We start from the raw sequence: 25,339 nt of genomic DNA, 5'->3' as shown, positions 1-25,339 counted from the left end.
TCGTCCTCCAGTGCAGAAGAGCTTGGCGTAGGGCTAGGTCTGCTTTAGAAGCCAGCACCGCCACTATGCGGCACACAGCCAACCGGAGAAGGCGAGCAGCACCCCGATTTCGAGTGGGTCAGCGAGTATTGCTATCCACCCGGGACCTGCCTCTCAGGGGCGAGTCGGGGAAGTTGGCGCCTCGATACGTGGGTCCCTTTAGGGTCATCAGAAGGATAAACCCTGTTACGTATCGCTTGGAACTGCCGCCAGCGATAAGGATTTACCCTACGTTCCACGTATCGCGGCTCAGGCCCTACCTATGCCGAACCATCCAGCAGCAGAAACCGCCGCCACCGCCCAGGGTGGTGGATGGGGCTCCGGCCTACACTGTCCGTCAGCTGCTAGACTCACGACAGGTCCAAGGGTCCACACAGTACCTGGTCGACTGGGAAGGTTATGGTCCCGAACATAGATCCTGGGTTCCGGCGCGTCATATCCTAGACCCGACGCTGATCCGGGAGTTCCGGGAGAACAGAGCAGCGGGCATGGGAACGTCGGGAGCCGTTCCTAGATGGGGGGGTACTGTTAGGAGTCGGTCTGGTTCCCAGACGGCCACCAGGGGGAACCGACCCGCGATTCACACAGTTAACCCCAGTGCTCGCACTGAAAGAGGCCGATCAACTCCCTCTGCGCCCACCAGAGGGAGCCAAACCCGTGAGCTTCCGCCGGCTGCCACCAGAGGGCGCACAGCCCGTAGTTCGACCAGGGGGAGAAGAACTACAAATCCCAAGGCACCCTCAGGCAATCAGCAGCGACGAGGAACACCTGGCTGAGTTGGTATTTAAAGCAGCGCTCAGCCAGGTGTCCTCGTCACACCCTTGTTCTTTTGTGCTCTTGTAGCACATGTGAACGGGTCTCACGTCGAATAATGGCCACACCACGACAGGACAGTCGGTCTTCAATGTTTATTGCTGAACACAATACATGGGCAGAGTTAGCACATGCACACACGCACGTAGACACACCCTCTCTTTCCCTCTCCCATTCAGCATTCACCATGAGACTGTGTAAATAAAATGTAAATACTTTGTACCGTAAATAAAATGATCGGCCGTGTACTTTTTTAAGATTAACTGACTAGGTAGAAACTTTCTTTTTTGCTTCGCTACACGAAATCATCACACAAATAACCAAAACTGAAGTTAATATAATCACATAAGGTAGCTATTTATCACAATGGCCAACAATGAATTATTATTTATAGAACTGAACCTCTTTTTAACAGTTTAAAACAGTTAAAACAGTTAATACACTGGTAAAACGTACCTGAACACAATACATGGGCAGAGTTAGCACATGCACACACGCACGTAGACACACCCTCTCTTTCCCTCTCCTGCACAAAGTGGAAACTCATTAGCATAAATGCTGGGTTTAAAAATGCCATCTAAGCTGTAACTTTAGCGAAAACAGCGATACAGCTTCACTCTGATGTTATAACATCCTTACTTGGCAAATTACTACAGGTTATAGAGCTTTAATACTCTAAAAGAGGGATATTTACAAGAGAGAGAGTGAATCGCATCTTACCCATTCAGCATTCACCATGAGACTGTGAAATGCCCGGGAAAACACGGAGCTTTCAGGCGTGGTGTCGCGCTAACTAGTGCCCCACGTGAAACAGGAAAAGGGGGAACCCAAAAAAAAATAAACCTTTACAATTAAATGAATTAAGAACGCACTTTTTTTCCGTATAAAGCTTTGAGGGAGTTCATTACATAACCCAACATTTTTCTTCACATATAAAGAAATGAAATAAAAATTATATAAAAAAATATTAAAGTGCAAAAATATCACGGCTACATACTCCCCCCTGAACTTCTCAAAGCTTGGACCATAGGATACAACCTTGAAAGGTCGTCATTCATCTCTAACGTAATACTACCATGCAACACGCGTTACCCAACTGTTAGGGAAAGAGGCCAAATAGAGCTGATCAGGCTCACAGATGCCCTCTTGCTACAGGGGTGCCTTATACACCACCTAAATATTTATGAATGACTGTACCTCAATTCATCATTAAGACAACGGGGTCCACTTTCACTTTTTCAAATTTCGACAGTATTCCTTATGAAAGTAAAGCTCTAGCAAAATTACAAACTGAACTACGAGTGTGAGCAGTTTTCTGTGTCATATTTTGTATTAACCTGTTTACTGGTCTCACAACTCTGCCTACTCTGGTTGTAACTTCAGCTGTAGTTTTACAGGGGATAATGCTAACCTCCCTTGAATCCTTGTCACTATCAGCGTTCACAGAGCCAATGTCTCTCTGGCTTTTGTCCCCAGAATGTGAACTACTCACATCACAGGTTTTCTCGTTTGTTTTTATGTCATTAGAGCTGTCGACTAACTGAGGTTCGACTACAGTTGGTTCTGCCTCCAGTTCAGAAACTTTATCTAGTGCATCCGGGTCTCGGCACCAGTTTTATGTAGCACATGTGAACGGGTCTCACGTCGAATAATGGCCACACCACGACAGGACAGTCGGTCTTCAATGTTTATTGCTGAACACAATACATGGGCAGAGTTAGCACATGCACACACGCACGTAGACACACCCTCTCTTTCCCTCTCCCATTCAGCATTCACCATGAGACTGTGTAAATAAAATGTAAATACTTTGTACCGTAAATAAAATGATCGGCCGTGTACTTTTTTAAGATTAACTGACTAGGTAGAAACTTTCTTTTTTGCTTCGCTACACGAAATCATCACACAAATAACCAAAACTGAAGTTAATATAATCACATAAGGTAGCTATTTATCACAATGGCCAACAATGAATTATTATTTATAGAACTGAACCTCTTTTTAACAGTTTAAAACAGTTAAAACAGTTAATACACTGGTAAAACGTACCTGAACACAATACATGGGCAGAGTTAGCACATGCACACACGCACGTAGACACACCCTCTCTTTCCCTCTCCTGCACAAAGTGGAAACTCATTAGCATAAATGCTGGGTTTAAAAATGCCATCTAAGCTGTAACTTTAGCGAAAACAGCGATACAGCTTCACTCTGATGTTATAACATCCTTACTTGGCAAATTACTACAGGTTATAGAGCTTTAATACTCTAAAAGAGGGATATTTACAAGAGAGAGAGTGAATCGCATCTTACCCATTCAGCATTCACCATGAGACTGTGAAATGCCCGGGAAAACACGGAGCTTTCAGGCGTGGTGTCGCGCTAACTAGTGCCCCACGTGAAACAGGAAAAGGGGGAACCCAAAAAAAAATAAACCTTTACAATTAAATGAATTAAGAACGCACTTTTTTTTCCGTATAAAGCTTTGAGGGAGTTCATTACATAACCCAACATTTTTCTTCACATATAAAGAAATGAAATAAAAATTATATAAAAAAATATTAAAGTGCAAAAATATCACGGCTACACTCTCTTGCACGTTATGTTAGGGACACAGGTAACGCGAGGCCTCATAGAGGGTTTGCGGTAGGCCCAGGGGCCGAGGTAATAAAAGGAACTCAGGGAAAGATTAGGTTTTGGTGTGACTCCTTTGCACTCTCCTAACTTTACCAGGAGAATTGCGTACTCCGAATCTCTTCCTCTTTCCATTGTTTTGGCTGCCTGGTGAACCAGCAGTGCTCACGAGCTCCACCCCGCTCCTTGGGTTCGAGCTCGCACAGGCTCCTCCTCCGATCAGTACTCTGAGAAGGAGAGGCTCGCCTCACGCATCTTTCTCTCTATCTCTCGCATCTAGCTCCGGACCCGCGGGGTCGGAGCACTCGCGCCGAGCGCTCAAGCGGATCTCGGTGTTGGCTGGCCACGGCGGTGTTCGCTACCAGCACCCATCCCCGCTCCGCCTTGAGTGTCGCGTTGGTAAAGTTTAAGCACCTCTGTTCGCTTACGCGAATATTGACCCACTAGTCTCGAGGGAGACTAAACTTGATATAAACCCGAGTCGCGGAGAACTAACCGGATCGGGTACGATCACAAAAAATAACTATATATATATATATCTATTACCTTTTTTGTTGTTATCCGCTCGAAGGCGGCATTTCCTGGGTTCTTATACCTAGAATAACTCCTTAGTTTGATATCGCTATAGATTCTCATTATTATTAATACAAGTAGAACAAATAAAAGCGATCCTTAGTTTGCCCTTCAATTTGCCCACCGGCGCTAGCAACGTCAGCGGTGCTGTGGCTCGCTCGGTTGCGTCATAGCGTGTGTGTGTCTGAGTTCGCCGGTTCGAATCTCGCTAGCGGGGTTGCCGTGAGCGCGGTGAAAGTAATTTATTGTGCAGTGCACACGAGATCCTTTTGGATCTTTCTTTTGTTTAAACACTTTGGAGGACTGCGATCTACTCGTTGTGTTACGTTTGGGGTTTTATTTATATTTAGATATTTCAGTTGGCTTGGGCTCGCCCGGCCCCTCCTCTTTCATTCGGTGGAGATAGTCACCTAATTTGTGTACTCTAAACCGGCCGCTCTCTCCTCCGGCCGGCGTGCCCGCGATTGAGTCCTCACCTTACATATATCATAACACCATGTGGTTATATCAGCTATTGTTGAGCGGCGGTTCTTGATGCAGTGCCACCTGAGGGATCGAAGATCATGGGCGTTTAGCTTAAGCTTGCGCCCTTGGCCTTTACGCACTAAAATTCCTCCTGATTCCTTGAATCATTAATGATATCATGCACTGTAGAGGGAGAAATATGCAAATCCCTTCCAATCATATTTTGAGGAACATTATTTTTAAACATTTCAATAATTCTCTCACACATTTGTTGACAAAATGGAGATCATCTGATCATCTTTGCTCATCAAAGACTCAGCCTTTCCTGGATGCTGCTTTTGTGCCAAACCATGATTACAATCACCTGTTGACATCACCTGTTTGGAATCGCATCATTATTTACTTTTTTCACCTCATTACTATCTCTAAATTGCCCCTGTCAAACTGTCTGCAATCAAATAAAAGTCAAAGTAAATGTAAGGAACACTGCATTTTTATTTTATTTGCATTTTCCATACTGTCCCAACTTTTTCTGGGGTTGTATTATTATCGCTGTAATTGCTAATGTATCTGCTCACAATGATAAAAGTCTTTATTTTGAATCTCTCATTCCCAGCCTGACCGTGTTTGTTTTACTCACAGATGCAAACTACAAGTTTCTGATGTAACTGATTGCAATTCTAGGCAGCTATTAAGCACCAAGAAATATAGCGCTGTTCGCTACTTAGAACTCTGTCTAATAACACCTCTTCATCCAGTGACCTAACACATCAGCTGATTACCTAAGGAGCAGGAGGGACAAAGTGTGGAAGGTATGAGACTGCACAAGATTTCCAGAGACTAATCAAAAGCCTGAGAAGTCTGGTAAACTAAACTTTATGAAATGAGAATAAAGTTTACTTTACAAAATCTTTGGCCAACAGATACAAAAACCCCCTGCTGAGCAAGCCGAGGGCGACTGTGGCAAGGAAAAACTCCCTGAAAATTACAGGAAGAAACCTTGAGAGGAACCAGACTCAGCAGGGCCCATCTTTCTTGGGTGGTCTCGAGGATACTTTAAATAAATAGGATTTACACAAATCATACAAACACAGAATTAAATTAACTAAAAGTTATAACTGGCAATAAATAAAGAAATAAATAATAATTATAATAGTTATTATTCGGTCTAGTCTTTAATAAAGTCTGTAGTTAGTTCTTGTCATTCTTGGTGCAGTTACTCCCGCCCGACCAGTCACATCTGGCAGAAGCAGCATCGTTGGCACTGCAGTCTTGACTTTAATCCTTAACCTCGGCGGGTAAACAGGTTTCCATCAGAACGCCCTTGGGGTAAAACAATAGAGAATGTAGTTAATAATGTACAATGCTAGTTGAGTAAAACAGTTTTACAGAGAGTTTTAGACTCCGGCAGCCCTAATTATTACAGCATAACTAAAAGGGAGAGCGAGCAGGTAACAAGATCATGAAGACTTTCACAGGACATCAGCGCCCACCTCCCCTACCCAAACCTGAGTGATCGGACAAGAGATGCAGAACGACAGCAACCCAACATCCCTGATCACCACAAGTTTCTATGACCAAGAACCCCCAAGCTCTGCGCCTTTGTGTAGCACTGTCGCCTCACAACCAGAAGGTCCTGGGTTCGATTCCCAGGTACAGCGGTCTGGGTCCTTTCTGTGTGGAGTTTGCATGTTCTCCCGTGTCTGTGTGGGTTTCCTCAGGAAGCTCCGGTTTCCTCCCACAGTCCAAAGACAAGTGAGGTGAATTGGAGATACAAAATTGCCAGTGACTGGGTTTACAAACTTAAACTGATCAATTTTGTGTAACGATTAACTACCTGTTCTGTCATGAATGTAACGAAGTTGAGGTTAAAATCAACATGATGGCCGGTCAGGTGGTGCAGCGGTCAAACATGCTAGCACACCAGAGCCGGGATTCTTTATACATTAGCTGCGTCCGAAATTGCATACTTCCATACTTAATAGTATGCGAAAGCACATAATATTAAAATTCTAATTTATAAATAAATAAATATAGGTGGTTCTCAATGGCATAGTAGTAAAGCATGCTAGCCCACTCATGTTGACATCTTAAGCTCTCAAGTTTGAGTCTTAATTCTGCTACACCCTGCTACATTGTATCAAATCTCAGCTCTGCCATCCGGCTGGGCTGGGAGGCTGCATGAACAACGATCGGCTGTTGTTCATAGGGTAGGATGAGCCGGACCGGGTTCCTTATAACTGAGCGAATTACAACCTCTGATCGGCATATGAACTCGCCTCATGCAGGTGAAAAAATGCAGTTACTGCACACGTGTCGAGGGAGCGTGTGTCAGTCTCGCTCTCCTCAATCGGGGTAGGGGTCAGCTCCAGCATATTGCAGTTTGGTAAAAATCATGAGAAAAAGGGAGAAAATGCGAGAAAAAAATCAACATAATGTTAAAATTCAAATTTATAAATAAATAAATATAGGTGGTGCTCAATGGCATAGCAGTAGAGCATGCTAGCAGACCCTGGCTTTTGGACTTGTTGCTGATAACAGTCTGGATGGTCCTTTTAGTCTTTGGTCCAGAGCACACGAAAAAAAAAGACCTGGAATGCTGATTCATCTGACGACAATACACGTTTCCACTGTGTGATGGTCCATTCCAGATGCCTCAGAGCCCAGAGAAGTCAACGCCGCTTCTGGACAGTGGCATAGTAGTAAAGCACGCTAGCCCACCCATGCTGACATCTTAAGCTTGCAAGTTTGAGTCTTAATTCTGCCAACAGCTGTCTGAGCACCTACATAGACAATGATTGGTTCCTACAAGGGAGGAAGGCTGTAGGGATTCCTCATAACTGCTGCAATTACGACCCCTGCTGGCTGATTGATGGCACCTGCACAATGAGTCTGGGGATAATGGAAATCGGTGTGACTCTATGTGCGTGATATGGATCCCCATATGAACCCACCTCATGCAGGTGAAAAGAAACGGTCGGCTACTGCACGTGTCGGAAAGAGACGTGTTAGTTACAGCCCTTCTCTGTCAGGAGGTTGTTGGATATGACTAGACTGGGAGGAAAATTTAGGGAAAATGCATTAAAATATGTAATAGAAAGCCAGTCTCCGAAATTAATAAATATCCTCTGGATGCTTTGACAGTTTCCATGTAAGCCCTCTCACAGTCTTGGCAGTTTTTGCAATCTCTGACTGAACACACCTGACTCTAATATTCTGATGCTCCTGCACACTTGATTAGCAGGATCCTGGGGGCTGAGTGGTATCTCAGCAGGTTGATGGATCTCCGGGAGCAGGTACGGCATCCCTGATCAATCAGCAACAGAAACTATTTCACATGCAATGTTTGCATCATACACAGTCCCGCTGTGCTGTTCTCAGAGCAGGATCAAGAGCTGAAGCAAAAGACTTTTTCTAGTTTCGAGTTTACTATTTACTGAATTGTTCATCTGTTTACTGTGTACTTGAGTACCAGTACCTGGAAGCACTTTGTAGTTCTACAATTACTGACTGTAGTCCATCTGTTTCTCACATGCTTTTTTAACCTGCTTTCACCCTGTTCTTCAATGGTCAGGACCCCCACAGGACCACTACAGAGTAGGTATTATTGAGGTGGTGGATCATTATCAGCATTGCAGTGACACTGACATGGTGGTGGTGTGTTAGTGTGTGTTGTGCTGGTATGAGAAGATCAGACACAGCAGCGCTGCTGGAGTTTTTAAATACCATGTCCACTCACTGTCCACTCTTAGACACTCCTACCTAGTTGATTCACCCTGTAGGTGTAAAGTCAGAGACGATCGCTCATCTGTTGCTGCTGTTTGAGTTGGTCATCTTCTAGACCTTCATCAGTGGTCATAGGACGCTGCCCATGGGGCGCTGTTGGCGCTGTTTTTGGTTGGTGGACTATTCTCAGTCCAGCAGTGACAGTAAGGTGTTTAAAAACTCCATCAGCATTGCTGTGTCTGATCCACTCATACCAGCACAACACACACTAACACACCACTACCACATCAGTGTCACTGTAGTGCTGAGAGTGACCCACCACCCAAATAATGTCTACTAGGTGGTGGTCCTGTGGGGGTCCTGATTATTGAAGAACAGGGTGAAAGCAGGCTAAAATGTATGCAGAGAAACAGATGGCCTACAGTCAGTAATTGTAGAACTACAAAAGGCTTCATTATGGTAAGTGGAGCTGATAAAATGGACATTGAGTGTAGAAACAAGGAGGTGGTTTTAATGTTATGGCTGATCAGTGTGTATTATAAATACAGTGGAACCTCCATTTAACAGATTTCGGATTTAACAGACAAAATCTGATAATCCAAATGCCCGGTCCAATTGTTTAAAATTCCTGCGAGAAGCGTATCAAGACCTGTAGTTCAGTAATTGTCCATTAGTTGCCACACGTCTCTCTGTTTACATGAGTGAGAGGCTTTATTTTGTCGGGAGGCTCGCTTTGTTCTCACCTTTTTCTCTGTGTTTTATGCTTCATTTTTAGCAAGTTCTAGTGCTTAGTTATGCACCAGCATTGCTCCAGTATCCACCAGCAGAGCTTCAGACTCAGAAAAATAGATACTCTGAGTCTCCACTATACGATCACAGCAACAACAACAAAAAAACATCTCCTCCACCACACAAGGTAAATGAAATGTATCCCCAGTAGTACAGTACACCGATTTTAATATTTATTTACAGGTTTAACATTACATATTTACATATCTATTTAACCATTTTCTGGTTTGAAAAACCCTGGTCTAGTTTATCTCAGTGTTTTGTAGTCTTACTTTGATTCCTGGTTCTGCACTGGAATGGCGTGCAGAAAGAAGCTCTCTTGATATTTTAGTCTCTCTGTGTTGGCCTTTGGGAAGTGGAGGCGTTTCACTGACCACAATAGAGAATATAGTCTATTGCTGGGGTGCCAGAGGTCTTTCTCCATCTTTATTTAACTGACCTCTCTAAAGTCGCCCTCTTGTTTTCTATTGGCTCATGCTTCCAAGGCAGTAAGGATGACATAAGTTAAATTGGTACTATGTATAATTAACCGCTTTTAAAACCTAATACCTTTAGCATTACTGTATCCCTCTGTTTGATCATTATTTCATTATTTTTGCCATGCAAGACTTGTCACTCCCAACTACAGGTGATGTTTCTGGAAAAGTATGTTACATATACAGCATTTAGCAGATGTTTTTATCCAAAGCATCTTACAATTATGACTGAACACAATTTGAGCAATTAAGGGTTAAAGGTCTTGTTTAGGGGCCCAACAGTGGCAACTTGACAGTAATAGGGCTTAAACTGGCAACCTTCTGATTACTAGTCCAGTACCCTAAACGCTAAGCTACCATTAGCCTAAAGTTCAAGGAAACTTACAGTATACACTTGTTATTGCATTTTCAGAAAGTGTCCCGACTTTTTGTCAATGAGGTTTGTGTATGTATGTTTATATGATTGCCCAAGGTGGGATTTAATACTAGGTGTAGAGTGTAGAGACTGGATTACTGCAATGCACTTCTCATTGGGATTTCTAGCAAAAGTCTTCATAGATTACAAAGCATTCAGAACAGTGCCGCTAGGATCCTGATGAGAGTGCGAAAATATGAGCATATCACACCGATTCTACGTTCTCTTCACTGGCTTCCCATCTCTGTTAGGATTGAATACAAGGTCTCCCTCCTCACTCACCAGTGTATTTATGGTTATGCTCCCACCTATTTGAAAGAACTGCTCACCACTCAAACCTCATTCCGATCCTTCCGCTCTACCAACTCAAATCGCCTTCTCCCCCCAAGAACCAAGTTCAGTGCCATGGGTGATCGGGCCTTCTGTTCTGCTGCCCCTCGCCTTTGGAATGCCCTCCCTGACCATTTGAGGGCACCACAGCCGATTGGGACTTTTAAGAAGAGACTCAAACCCTTTTTTTTTAGCAGAACCTATGAATAATTTTTAATTTATGTAGTGATTGTAGCTATTTTATTTATTTATTTATTTATTTATTAATTGTAGTAATGTCTTTATCTTGTGGCACTTTGAGATTTGTACACAAATGTAAAGTGCATTACAAATTAAATGTATTATTATTATTATTATTATTATTATTAGAGTACTGAAGGTGACTGCTCTACAGCCTGAGCTATCTATTTATCATATTGGCTCTGTGGTTGGCACAGAACTAGAAACTTTTTTGCAAGTGGCTGAGGCAAGGACACTTAAAAAGCTTTTATCCATAATGGATAACACACAGCACCCTCTGATCAGCAAGATCACTAGACAGAGGAGTGTGTTCAGTGACAGACTGCTGTCTGTCCTGATCAACAGACAGGCTTAGAAAGTCTTTTGTCCCTCAGGCAGTCAGACTGTTCAACGCCACATGACAGCAGGGACATTAAATCGGAATCGAAATGTAAACACACATTTACATCGATATTATCCTTTCTATATCATTTACATGTTATGTTTTATATGTTTAAATTGTCATATCTTATATACTGTATGTTATATAATAGAGATTATATACACAGTGGTACTTTGAAACTAGACGTCAGCTGGTTCTGGGAGCGGCATCAAGTTTAAAAGACATTGGATACAAGCTATTTTTTCCCATAAGGATGTATGCAGGAAACCTGTTAATGCGTTCCATGGTCTTGTGGAACTGTATATACACTATATTGCCAAAAGTATTCGCCCATCTGCCTTCACACGCATATGATCTTGAGTGTCATCTCATTCTTAATCCATAGGGTTTAATATGATGTAGGCCCACCCTTTGCAGCTATAACAGCTTCAAGTCTTCTGGGAAGGCTTTCCACAAGGTTTAGTAATTTTTGACCATTCTTCTGGAAGCGCATTTGTGAGGTCAGACACTGATGTTGGACGAGAAGGCCTGGCTCACAGTCTCCGCTTTAATTCATCCCAAAGGTGTTCTATCGGGTTGACGTGCAGGCCAGTCAAGTTCTTCCACACCAAACTCACTCATCCATGTCTTTATGGACCTTGCTTTGTGCACTGGTGCGCAGTAATGTTGGAACAGGAAGGGGCCATCCCCAAACTGTTCCCACAAAGTTGGAAGCATGAAATTGTCCAAAATCTCTTGGTATGCTGAAGCATTAAGAGTTCCTTTCACTGGAACTAAGGGGCCGAGACCAACTCCTGAAAAACAACCCCACACCATAATCCCCCCTCCACCAAACTTTACACTTGGCACAATGCAGTCAGACAAGTACCGTTCTCCTGGCAACCGCCAAACCCAGACTCATCCATCGGATTGCCAGACGGAGAAGAGTGATTCGTCACTCCAGAGAACACGTCTCCACTGCTCTAGAGTCCAGTGGCGGCATGCTTTACACCAATGCATCCGACGCTTTGCATTGCGCTTGGTGATGTAAGGCTTGGATGCACCTGCTTGGCCATGGAAAACCCATTCCTTGAAGCTCTCTTCACACTGTTCTTGAGCTAATCTGAAGGCCACATGAAGTTTGGAGGTCTGTAGCGATTGACTCTGCAGAAAGTTGGTGACCTCTGCGCACTATGCACCTCAATAATTTGACGATTATTCCACACAAATGCATATTCACCTTTAAAGATTGTTAAATCAGCATTAATTCTTAAATTAAAAGTTTGCTATAGTTCTGGCTAAATTCACCTAGCTTGACCATGGCTGGACAGCAAAGCTATGCAAAAGTAAAAAATTCTGATGTGATCATGCCTTTAATGTGAACCAGACCAAAGGAACCTGCATAGCTTGCATTTTGTGTTAGATGCTGAGATTACAGAGTGTGTTCTTAAAACAGTATTATGAAATAACCCTTAAATTGGTGTGTGTATGTTTGTTGCTTTAAGGCTCAGATGGGCCTTGTCCTAATCAGCCAAATGTATCATTATTCATGATTTTCACATAGAAAATCAACTAATCTTGGCACAGAATAGGTACATGCATCCACATAGTCGAAAATTAGTAAAAAAAAAAAAAATAGAAAAATGGACACTACATGAATATGCCTAAGTATTAAAACAATATATAATGATTATGACCTAAACAAAAATAAATGACATGGAATGAATAAGAGAAGATGAGATGGACTAAGGGAGAAGGAGATACAGAAAAAAAGTGCTGTATGATGGAGGGAGATGGAGTAGAGAAGACCAGAGCCAGAGGGAGGCTATCAGCCCGTACACTTTTTTAGGTCTCTGTGGTTAATGGACTCTGTGGATGAGGGGGGGGGAGAGAGAGAGAGAGAGAGAGAGAGAGAGAGAGACAGAGAGAGAGAGAGAGAGAGAGAGAGAGAGAGAGAGAGAGAGAGAGAGAGAGAGAGAGAGAGAAATGAGTAGATGCATTACTGTAATGGCATGATGCCCATATTAATTACACAACTGTAATAAACAAAGCAATTTCAGCCTGTTTCTGCTGGACCTCCCCCTCCCTTAAATGTGTGTGTGTGTGTGTGTGTGTGTGTGTGTGTGTTTGTGTGTGTGTGCACGCATGACGAAGGTATCTCTATGGGCCCGGCTTAATAGAAACACAAAAATGGGTCAATACCCAACAAAACGTTGCCTATTTTCAGAAAACAAGCTCATAGCATTCATGCCTCTGAGTTGTTCTTCAATTTCCCATTTCTTCTTCTGTCACTCTCCCTTACACACTTCTCCCACACATCCCTCCTCTCTCATTCATTCATTCACTCGCAGAGGTTTTCCAGCACATCCAGGTCTCCCAACACCTATCCTGACCCTGCAATCCTTGGACATTTCAGCTGCAGTGGACAAATTGAGTATTTATTTTTCTGTTTAGATGTTTTCAAAATCCAGAACTAAACTGGCTTAGATCTGTGATATAATGATGCTGTTTTTCATAATTTGGCTATAAAATCAACACCTTAATGCTTGACTGAAGTTTGTCTGATCCGATGGACAAATAAAATGGGAGCAATGGCTACTTTTTTGCATGGCAGCATCTGAACCCGTGCTGATTTCAAGTTTGCTTGACTATAGATGGTTTACCTGTCCTGACCTGTTTTTGGCAGTTCCTTGGCAAGAGACAACTGTTTTGTGTATTATTTGCCCTGTTTATAGAATATGGACACAAGGAACATTTCTGATCCAGACAGTTATAAGGGATTAAAAGGCCATGTCATAAAATTAATTAATATTATAAAGTGGTACCTTGAAATTCAAGTTTAAAAGACATTGAGTTTCAAGGTATTTTTCCCATTAGGATGTTTGGGAAACCTGTTAATGCGCTCCATGGTCCTGTGGAACTGCATATATTTTAGACTAATGTAAAATAATGGGGTTGTTTTTGACACTTATATACTGACAATAACACAAATATAAAATAAAAACACTGAAATACAGTTAAAAATCAATATAAAAATACAATAAAACCTGCACTTTACTTATTAATTATTTTATTTTGCTTTCTAATCGTGGATGCTTGCTCTTGGAATATCGTATTCCGCATTCACATAAGAAGCAACAAAATAACTTTTGTGCTTTTTTTCACTATAAGTTTTGTGCTACTTTGTCACTTCTCATGTGAATGCGCCGGTACTGAATGGAATACGGTATTCCAAGAGCAAACATGCACGATTAGCGTAAGAAAATTTTTTTTCAGTATTTTTATATTGACTTACTAACTCACTCTCTTTCTTAAACACTTATCCAATCAGGGTCGCGGGATTGGATAAGTGCTTAAAATAAATATTTTTTTAAAAGGCTGAACATGTTGAATTTAAGGGAATGTCGAGTTTAAGGGTACAAATTTTTCCCCGAAGTGCAAATTTTTTCAATATTTTCAGTTTCAAATATTTCGAGTTTAGGGGACGTCCAGTTACAAGGTACCGCTGTATAACTTTTTACACCATCAAATTAATAGAATACAGTATGTGCAAACCCCATTTACAAATAAAAGTTGGAATATTTTGTCAAATGCAATAAAAAAAATTTAATTCATTAATTAGCTTGAAAAATAGCCCTGTATAACTGACAAAGGTACAAAAATACTTTTAAAGTTTTGGCTGATCAATTTAATGGTATTTTTTAAATATAGACAAATTTTAAATGTGATTCTAGCAACAAACTCAAAAAAGTTGGGACAGGGTAAAAATTAGGACACAACATTTACAGCATTTTTAGATCACAGTGTATTAAAACATTCCACAATAAGCTTAAAGGTACCTTTTGCAGCCACTAGGAAGTGTCAGGTATGTCCTGAACCTGAAAAAAAAAACTGTTGAAGAAAAAACATCACCAGACAGCCTCTGCTTTGGTTTCTATGAATTGTCGTACACATCAAGCATGTGTGGCCAACATTAAAGGCAGTCTTTGGTTTTGTAATGAAGACTAATGCAACAAGATAAGATTCAACACACTGGATTAATTTTACAACTGTAAGCAGAATGATTGATGTTAAGAATCTCCTGTGGTGGAAAAACCCTTAGTGAATTACTTCAGAGACTAAATAATGAGTAGAAAAGAGTTATCAGTTAAACTGATAAAGTTTCACATGGACCTCAGAGAACGTGATAACAAGGGAAAAAAATAATCACCCTTTCTACTCCCATCTTTGTCCTTGAAGAACAGTGAAAAATTCCACTGTTAAGAACAGGGTTTTGGAAGTCATACAACACAACTGACGCACTTCTTGTCACATACACCATGTTCCAGTAACATATCATTGTAGCAGTATTCTTGGAATATTGGAATATGACGACTAGCAATCATGCCCAAGTATATCTACAAATTTTAAGTAGAAATCGATTATGTATAAATACTTCTAGTGTAAATGAAAATTTTTCTTCCACACTCCTGATGGCCAAGTCTCCTAGAATTAATTGGCCTTTATAGGGACAAAATACCTCGAAATGTAAAATACTTCAAGACGCAAACTACCTCTGGATCCAAAGATCATTCCTAATGCTTGAGGATAGCAATTTCATCTAGACACTCAAACTTCAACAATACATTCGTCCTTATAATCAAAGCAAAACAATACATAAAACTCAACATAAGACTGGTTACTGATTAGTTAAATATCATTGTTCTTGTTTTAAAAGAAGTTACCAATGGTTACCAAAATAGGGACATTTAGTTACTTAGCTTTAGACACAATGAAATTCCATCCCTCTGTCTGTGATCTTTTAGTCTCTCAACCTTACTAACAAAAACAGGAATAACTTCCAAACATCAGAACAATATTCCCATTTTTGTTATTTCATCTTGGAAAATAGTATTTGCATTATAACTGGTTTATAGTGGCTGTTAGATATCCAGACTATGTGGTATAACTTTTACATTCCCTCCAAGTCTGTCCTTTGTTCTCCTCTCAGGAGCTCATATCCCCAAACATACACACACACACACACACACACACACACACACCATTATTAATGTTGGATTAGTTTTATATTCTAAGATACTATTTGTGTTGGATAAATATTAATTCTTTAAACCTAGTGGCCTGTTTTATGACCGGATTATGTATAAAGCCTAACTGTTATAAATTAAAATTCCTCAATTATTTATAAACACAGTAAGTCATTGATTTTAACCATGAATTAAAATTTGGAGTAATAATAATTTAATTCTTACATTTATTGTTTTATTTCCAGTTACCCTTTATAAGATTATTTAAAATATATTAAATAGTAGTGATTAACGCATTGCCCCAAACAGGTGAATTGATACCAGGTATTTAATTGAGTATAAAAAGGATCCATCAAAAGAGAGTTGTAAATAAGTTCAAACAATTAGGATCTTTCACTTTCTACCACACATAACATAATGAAACATTCAAGAAACCTGGTAAATGTTAGATCATATAGGTTGAGGCATTTAAACCCTCACTCTTCTCTCTGGGCCATCTCAGTGAGGTAACTGTAGTAAACATGTCTCTGTCACAACTTTTATGAGTGAGTTGCAGGCATCACATTCTACATTTCTTTATAATTACAAAAAAACCTATTCCGATGATATGGAGTCAAACATTCCCCTTCCTATCCGGTTTTACACAAGATCTTGATGTATGTCTGTTGAAATTTATGTCCATAAAGTCAAAATAGCTTACATAAGGCCAGGCACTGGAATCGGTTGAGAAGATTTGGCTTGCAAGGAGTTTCACTTGGTTAAGGTCAAGGCTCTGTGCAGGCCTGTGGAGTTTATCCACACCAAAATTGTAAAAGTATGCCCTCATGGACCTCTTTTTGTGCACAGGGGCACTGTATTATTTTATACAAGGGATTTTGAATTTAAACACAATACGTAGAGGTGTCCATATAATTGGGACAGTGAAGTTTATCCACACCAGAATTGTAAATGTATGCCTGTATGGACCTCTTTTCGTGCACAGGGGCACTGTTAAAAGTATATAATTTATTTTATACAAGTGATTATGAATCCTTCTTGCTGTAAGGCAATGGTGCTACCCACGGAGTCACCGTGCCACCCTCCTTTATGATTAAAATAACTGAAACAGCAAATAAGTTATGGTACAGTCCTGGTCCACATTTTCTAATTCTACTTGGACCACATACATCTATGCTATGACATTAGCTTTACATGTGGTTATACTTTATATTTTATATGAAATGTGGCTGCCACAGTTGGGCAAGTACTGACTAGCAGTACACTCGCCATATCCATAACTGTCTTTGTGTCTAAACACTACATTCAGTCTGCAGTGCTCCAGTCCAAAAGGTTAGACATATTACTGCAGGACATTTGGACTGGAAATAGTCAATCCAATCTGGTAATCTTGCATAAGAAGTGATTTCATCCAACAACCGACCGCATGCTTTCTTTCTGCCTTTGGCACTTTTTTTGTGCCACACCGAATAAGATGATGCGATCAATTAAATGAGCCAAAAGTATTGATTCGGCTGAACGCAGATGCTGTAGCTGCCGCAGGGTCCCATATTTATAGACGGAGCTTATTAAAATGAGAAGCCGGCACATGAGCCGAAACGCTTAGTGGCCTCAAAAGCATTGTGGCAGCTTTTGGGCGTGTAATACAAAGAACCGTGTCTGTGCTTTTCAAAGTGCTGAGCTCAAAAACTATTAGGAACAATCTGTTGGAAGTGATGATGCTGGTTGGTGCCTCGAGATTATAAAATTGTACGACACAATGAATTGATGAAATGTTCATACACTGTCTGCCACTGACTGCTGGGTGAAAGTGTGTTATTTCTAAATGTGAAGTTTTACATGCTGTAGACTTGTAAGCATGTACATAATTAACTGAATTAATTAAGTCATTGATTAATTAAAGACTTTATTTCTGGGAGTAAAGCAAAAGGCACTTCTAGCCAGGACCGAGCACCGATACATTTCAGGCCAACAAACACACATTCGCTCACTTATACCTAGCTGTAATTCAGAGTAGCAAATTCACCTTTTCCATGTTTTGGGAAGTAAAAGAAGCAGGGCGTAATTACCTCGGGGGGGCAGGCGCACTGCCCCCCTCCCCCCCCACACACCCATTGGCTGCACTTGCCAGGTTGTTATTATTATATTACAATATTTAGTAATATATATTTATAATATAAGTAAAATATTAAAATAACTAAAAGACAATATACACTGATCAGCTATAACATTAAAACCACCTCCTAGTTTTTACACACAATGTCCATTTTATCAGCTCCACTTACCATATAGAAGCATGTTATAGTTCTACAATTACTGACTGTAGTCCATCTGTTTCTCTACATACCTTTTTAGCCTGCTTTCACCCTGTTCTTCAATGGTCAGGACCACCACAGAGCAGGTATTATTTAGGTGGTGGATCATTCTCAGCACTGCAGTGACACTGACATGGTGGTGGTGTGTTAGTGTGTGTTGTGCTGGTATGAGTGGATCAGACACAGCAGCGCTGCTGGAGTTTTTAAATACCGTGTCTACTCACTGTCCACTCTATTAGACACTCCTACCTAGTTGGTTCACCTTGTAGATGTAAAGTCAGAGACGCTCATCTATTGCTGCTGTTTGAGTTGGTCATCTTCTAGACATTCATCAGTGGTCACAGGACGCTGCCCATGGGGCGCTGTTGGCTGGATATTTTTGGTTGGTGAACTATTCTTAGTCCAGCAGTGACAGTGAGGTGTTTAAAAACTCCATCAGTGCTGCTGTGTCTTATTCACTCATACCAGCACAACACACACTAACACACCACCACCATGTCAGTGTCACTGCTGTGCTGAGAATGATCCACCACCTATATAATACCTACTCTGTAATGGTCCTGTGGGGGTCCTGACCATTGAAGAACAGGGTGAAAGCACGCTAAAAAAGTATGTAGAGAAACAGATGGACTACAGTCAGTAATTGTAGAACTACAAAGTGCTTCTATATGGTAAGTGGAGCTGATAAAATGGACAGTGAGTGTAGAAACATGAAGGTGGTTTTAATGTTATGGCTGGTCAGTGTATATTGTAATTACGGCCTTGCTAATATTTTTTTTTAATAATTAATATTTAAGTTAATTCAAAAATAAATGTTTTTTTACTGACCATTCCATCATTTGAAGGAAAATCTATTCAACACAACTTTGGTATTTAATCAACCAATTAAACAAATGGTATTAATAAGTGGGTTATTAGGGTTTGGTAATGTAGGGCAAGCCGTAGCCTAGTGGTTAAGGCACAGGACTAGTAATCCAAAGTTTGCTGGTTCAAGCCCCACCACTGCCAGGTTGCTGCTGTTGGGCACTTGAGCAAGGCCCTTAACCCTCAATTGCTCAGACTGTATAATGTAACTGTAATGTAAGTCGCTTTGGATAAAGGCGTATGCTGAAAATGTAATGTTTGGTACAATGACATGGGTCCTATTGCATCTGATATAAATCTAACACAGTATTTTCCACTAGAAAACATCATACTAACAGTCACACATTGTGGTGGTACTGAGATAATTTGCTACTTTTGGTACTTTATGACTTGACATAATCAGAATGTCAGGTCACCTCTAAATGGCTTAACATTTTTTTTGTCTAGTTTAAGCCCTGATTTGAACCCTATTGAGGTGCTGAGGTGGGTCCTTAAATGGCAGTTCATGCATGAAAGCCCTCCAATGTAACTCAATTAAAGCAATTCTGCAAAAAAGAGTGGGTCAACATTCCTCCACTCCAAAGTATAAGACTGATATTTGGTTACAGCTGGTCCGGTACAAGTGGTAAATCAGGCTTTAGATTTATGGAGGACAATTATTGCCTCGTTTCTTTAATAAACATATTAATATTAACTATCTTGTCTTAAATTACATTTTGTTTGAGGATGTGAAACCATTTGTGTGACAAGTATGCAAATGCAGTACTGTACAGCACTGAAATGTCATGCATATTTATGACTCAACAAGTATGAATGTATAAAGAGTGTTTTTTTAGTAGTGAGTAGTAATGCATTACATTTTCTGGCACATTTACCTAAATAACCATTTAAATACACTCACTTATAAAAGTAGTTTTACATTGTTTACATGTATAGGGTCTGTGATAAAATGCCTGCATGATTGCAATGCAACCAAAATAACAAATAAGTAAGGGAACAGTGCTTTCCCATACTTTCTACTTCAGTCTGCCTCGCAAGTCACTGTAGACTGATGGTAGTAGGTCACTGATTAAGATACTGGAAAAGTATCAGAAGGTTGACAGTTCAAAAAACACCATCGTAAAGTTGACACTGTCGAGCCCCTGAACCAGGGCCTTAACCCTCAATTGCTAGAACTGTATTCAGTGATTAATTCTAAGTCACTTTGGATAAAAGCGAATTACAGCAATTTATCTGGCTGCCTGAACACAGCCGTACTCCCTGTCTAAGGGTCTCGGATGACGTGCCTTTATGATTAAAAGAACCGAAACAGTAAATAAGTAATGGCACAGCATTACATTTTCTGGCACATTTACTTGAATAACCCATTAAATACATTGCACTGATAAAAGTAGTTTTAATTTGACTTAATTTAATTTTTTCTCTTATTTCTGTTTATTTGTAGTTTCTAAAAACAAAAAAGTACTTTTAAATGTAGTTAAATGCTTGACATTCTATGTGCTGATAAATGAGTTCAGCAGTGAGTCATGTGGAAGTTATGATGCCTTGTCAGTTTGGCTGGCAGAAGGGGCATGGAGGTGCAGATGATTGATGTCTCAGTCCCTCTTAATTTAATTACTTTATTAATTAATTTATAATTAAAAAAATGTTGTTACTTGAATTTACAAATTTCTGCTTTCTGTTTTTGCAGTCGGCACGGTGGCTAAGTGGGTAACACTGTTGCCTTACAGCAAGAAGGTCCTGGGTTCGATCCCCAATTGTGGTGGTCTGTGTCCTTTCTGTGCGGTTCCCTATGCTTTTCCTCCAGTAGCACCGGTTTCCTCCCATAGTCCAAAAAACATGCAGTCAGGTTAACTGGCGACACTGAATTGCCCTATAGGTGAATGGGTGTGTGTGTGTGTGTGTGTGTGTGTGTCTGCCCTGTGATGGACTGGAGCCCCGTCCAGGGTGTTACTGTGTGCCTTGCATTGCCTGACCAACATAAAGCAGTGGCATAAATTAAATGAAAAAAAAAATCAGTTTGCCCTAAACTCAATGGCAAACATTCTGAGAATTACAGAACAGCATTATGTGATGTAGAATCAATGATTGCACTTTATGCTTATTATTTGTGTAGGTGGAACATGGCACAGATGGAAGAGTGAACACTGCACAGGAACATGAATTCTTGGTATATTTAATATTTATTGCTTTATTAATTATTAATATTCTGTATACTCATCTTATCCCAAGAGTAAAAAACCTACCTTTACTAACTCTAAAAATAATCTATTTTGCATGAAGAAACCAACTGCCAGGTGGGGCGGTCCGGGTCCTTTTTGTATTGAGTTTGCATGTTCTCCTCGAGTCTGTGTGGATTTCCTCTGGGAGCTCCGGTTTCCTCCTACAGTCCACAAACATGCAAGTGAGGTGAATTGGTGATACAAAATTGTCCATGACTGTGTTTGATATAAAACTTGTGAACTGATGAATCTTTGTGTAACGAATAACTACCGTCTCAGTCATGAATGTAACCAAAAGTGTAAAACATGACGTTAAAATCCTAACAAATAAATACAATAGATAAGAAACAATCTGACGTTCAATGTCTGGGGTCACTCTGGGAAAAGTTATCAAGTCATCATTTATGGGTTTTACCTTGCTGTTAAACAGTGGTGGGACCTTTTTAAGAAAGTACAAGGTTTTTTTGTGTCAGCAATGACATTATTTAGGGTTCCATTGTATCAGACTTCATACTTGCCACTTTAGGTTTGCTGATCTGCAGTATAACAGAGTATATAATTGTAGTCATGCAGTTATGTTTAAATAATGTAGCTATTTAATTATATTCTTAGATAGATGGATGGATGGATGGATGGATGGATGGATGGATGGATGGATGGATGGATGGATGGATAGATAGATAGATAGATAGATAGATAGATAGATAGATAGATAGATAGATAGATAGATAGATAGATAGATGATAGATAGATAGATAGATAGATAGATAGATGATAGATAGATAGATAGATAGATAGATAGATAGATAGATAGATAGATAGATAGATAGATAGATAGATAGATAGATAGATGATAGGTAGATAGATGATAGATAGATAGATAGATAGATAGATAGATAGATAGATAGATAGATAGACAGACAGACAGACAGACAGACAGACAGACAGACAGACAGACAGACAGATAGATAGATAGATAGATAGATAGATAGATAGATAGATGATAGGTAGATAGATGATAGATAGATAGATAGATAGATAGATAGATAGATAGATAGATAGATAGATAGATAGATAGATAGATAGATAGATGATAGATAGATAGATAGATAGATAGATAGATAGATAGATAGATAGATAGATAGATGATAGATAGATAGATAGATAGATAGATAGACAGACAGACAGACAGACAGACAGACAGACAGACAGACAGACAGACAGACAGACAGACAGACAGACAGACAGACAGATAGATAGATAGATAGATAGATAGATAGATAGATAGATAGATAGATAGATTCTTTATTGATGTCTTAATACTGCCCCAATTATAGTTTAGTTATTAGATAGATAGATCACTTTATTAATTCCAGAGGGAAAGTCAAGATCCCAGAGGGAAAGTCAAGAACTTATTAATAGATTTTTTTTCTTGTAGCACATATTGTAATTATTGTATGGATTTCCTCTGGGTGCTCCGGTTTCCTCCCACAGTCCAAAACCATGCAAGTGAGGTGAATTGGAGATACAAAATTGTCCATGACTTTGATATTAAACTCGTGAACTAATAAATCTTTTGTAACGAATAATTATAATAAGAAGAATGTTAAAAGATGTTAAAATCCTAACAAATAAATAAATTAAATAAGAAACAATCTGACGTTCAATGTCTGAGTTCAGTCCAGGTAAAGTTGTCAAGTTTAAAAAGATCATTTATGGGTTTTACTCTGCTGTTAAACAATAGTGGGGCGTTTTAAAGACAGTACAAGGCTTAAAAAAACTCTGTGATTGTTGTGAAGACGGTGTGCACTACCACCTATTGTCGATAGAAACTAAAGGTTGGAGGATGCGGGCATCGATCCCGCTACCTCTCGCATGCTAAGCGAGCGCTCTACCATTTGAGCTAATCCCCCGCGTTAAAGATAGTAAAAATAATGTAGTGTGTGCTACGAGTGATTACTAGTAAATACAACAACGCTTTATATACAAGTTATACTAATAAATAAAGGAACACTACACGCTTCACACTGTAACCAAATCTGCTACAGATTGCGATTTATTGCGTCTATTCATGACTTTACTACTATGACTCAAAAATGTTCAGGTGCCGCCATCTAGTGGTCACAATACTGAACAACACTTAAAATTGAGTCGAACCACAAGTTAAATGTGCGTGTAAACAATGTAAATATTTAAGAAAGATCATTATTATTAAAAGCATAATTAGAATTATTATTAAAAACAAGAATAAAACACCGCAATCATAGCAATTAAACATTCGTCCGACAGTTCCAGGCGAGCATGTAGGCTAATGTGCTGGCAGTGTGCAGCGTTCTTTATGTTTCTTTAACAAATTAATCATGTGTTTTACCTTTGTTATAATTTTAATGTAAGGCTTGGTGTGTTTATTTTTATTAAATATTGCTTGTTTTACTCAGTTTTAAACAATATAAAGAATTGTGCAGCCCAGTTTCTATAGTAACGTGTTGTGTGGGGGATTAGCTCAAATGGTAGAGCGCTCGCTTAGCATGCGAGAGGTAGCGGGATCGATGCCCGCATCCTCCAAATATTTTCATGATCATGATCCACAATGTATTTGTTGTGGATTAATTTACATGTTATGGAATGAAATTGTTTTATTAAGTGTAATGCGGTTTTGGTAGTTATTGTTACCTTATTGTTAAAATGAATTTCTTTCATTGGCAGTGATAGCTCAGTGGTTAAGGTACTGGACTTGTAATCTAAAGGTTGCCGGTTCAAGCCCCACCACCGCCAAGTTGCCACTGTTGGGCCCCTGAGCAAGGCCCTTAACCCTCAATTGCTTAAAAATTGTGTTCAGTCATAACTGTAAGTCGCTTCGGATAAAAGCGTCTGCCAAATGCTGTAAATGTAAATGTAAATTGGAGATAAACAGAGAACGTAAATATGTTACACGTGATAGAAGTTACCATTTCTGTTCCTGTTATTTAAATATTAATTTTAGGCAACACTTATAATTGTTATAATTTTTGTTGTTGCTGTCTGAATAATGACATTAATTAGGGTTTCATTCTATTTAGAGCAGACTAAATAATTGCATAAATATGATAGATTCAAAATTATTTTCTTGACAAATGGCTCACAAAATTGCAAACATTTCATATACTCTATATTTTTCTCTATATTGCACAGAAATGTGTTAAAAATTTAATTATAAAACGGACAGTTCCGGTCCTAAAATCTGATTGGCTGAGCCGCGTTCGAAGCCGTTGTAAAATCCCCGATAAACGCACACCTATGACCACCTCACATCATTCCATATTAATACGCCACTGAAAAGAAAAAGTTAATGTTATTTTCGCCCTCATGTTGCCTAGCAACACTGTTAATCGAACTATTTTGCGTCGCGGAAGAATGCTTTATTGTAAGTTTATACACAATAAATACATTTATGAATTAAACATTGTTGTATTTATTATATTTTATGTTGACCGCTGTTTTATAAAAGCAATAAGCCACTCGAGACCGTGCATTACTGTTATGATTTTAGCACGGGGAAAGAAGTTTTAGGCACTCCGCTTCACGTCGTGCCAAAAACGTCATCCCCGTGATAAAATCACAGTAACGTACGGCCTCTCGTGGCTTATTGCTTTAGTATTTGTGTATGAAATAAAAATTGAGTGGTTTTTTAGGTTGATTTTGGAGGATTTTTGTATAGATTTGGTTATATTACACTTAAATAACCATACTGAGTTTTATATCATTTTAAAGAACTGATTCTTCTGGTTATAATGGTGTGTATATGTAGTCTATGCTATGTACGGTATTTACACAATAAGGTTTTTTCTATGACTATGTCACATAGTGTCCGAAAATGAAATGTTCCACTCAGGCAGGAAAGGGTTAAATTATACTGGTTATTCTGTGTAAATATCCATATGTTTATGTAAATACTTTGCTTCTTCTTTTTATCTTTCGGAGAGTGTCAAACTAAATTTCGTTGTACGCAGGTATAATGACAATAAAGGTTCTTCTTTCTCCCCGTGTCTGCGTGGGTTTCCCCCGGGTGCTCCG

At 39.7% G+C, this 25,339-nt stretch overlaps 2 long non-coding RNA genes and 2 other non-coding genes across 4 annotated transcripts; 1 reads left to right on the top strand and 3 right to left on the bottom strand.

The window, feature by feature from the left end:
- Positions 1 to 932: 932 nt before the first annotated feature.
- Positions 933 to 1,718, bottom strand: LOC134319461 (uncharacterized). The gene is made up of 2 exons (XR_010013514.1): positions 1,573 to 1,718; positions 933 to 1,378 (listed from the first exon to the last, which is right to left on the bottom strand). It is a non-coding gene; the product is annotated as an uncharacterized LOC134319461 (long non-coding RNA).
- Positions 1,719 to 2,525: 807 nt separating this feature from the next.
- Positions 2,526 to 3,401, bottom strand: LOC134319454 (uncharacterized). The gene is made up of 2 exons (XR_010013510.1): positions 3,166 to 3,401; positions 2,526 to 2,971 (listed from the first exon to the last, which is right to left on the bottom strand). It is a non-coding gene; the product is annotated as an uncharacterized LOC134319454 (long non-coding RNA).
- A 19,725-nt stretch (positions 3,402 to 23,126) lies between these two features.
- On the bottom strand, positions 23,127 to 23,199 carry trnaa-agc (transfer RNA alanine (anticodon AGC)). The gene has a single exon. It is a non-coding gene; the product is annotated as a tRNA-Ala (tRNA).
- Positions 23,200 to 23,778: 579 nt separating this feature from the next.
- On the top strand, positions 23,779 to 23,851 carry trnaa-agc (transfer RNA alanine (anticodon AGC)). The gene has a single exon. It is a non-coding gene; the product is annotated as a tRNA-Ala (tRNA).
- Positions 23,852 to 25,339: the final 1,488 nt, after the last annotated feature.

Source organism: Trichomycterus rosablanca, chromosome 1 (genome assembly GCF_030014385.1).
Source record: "Trichomycterus rosablanca isolate fTriRos1 chromosome 1, fTriRos1.hap1, whole genome shotgun sequence".
In the NCBI taxonomy this organism is placed as follows: domain Eukaryota; kingdom Metazoa; phylum Chordata; class Actinopteri; order Siluriformes; family Trichomycteridae; genus Trichomycterus; species Trichomycterus rosablanca.
Note: the sequence above shows the minus strand (reverse complement) of the source record. Positions and strands in the feature narration are given on the sequence as shown.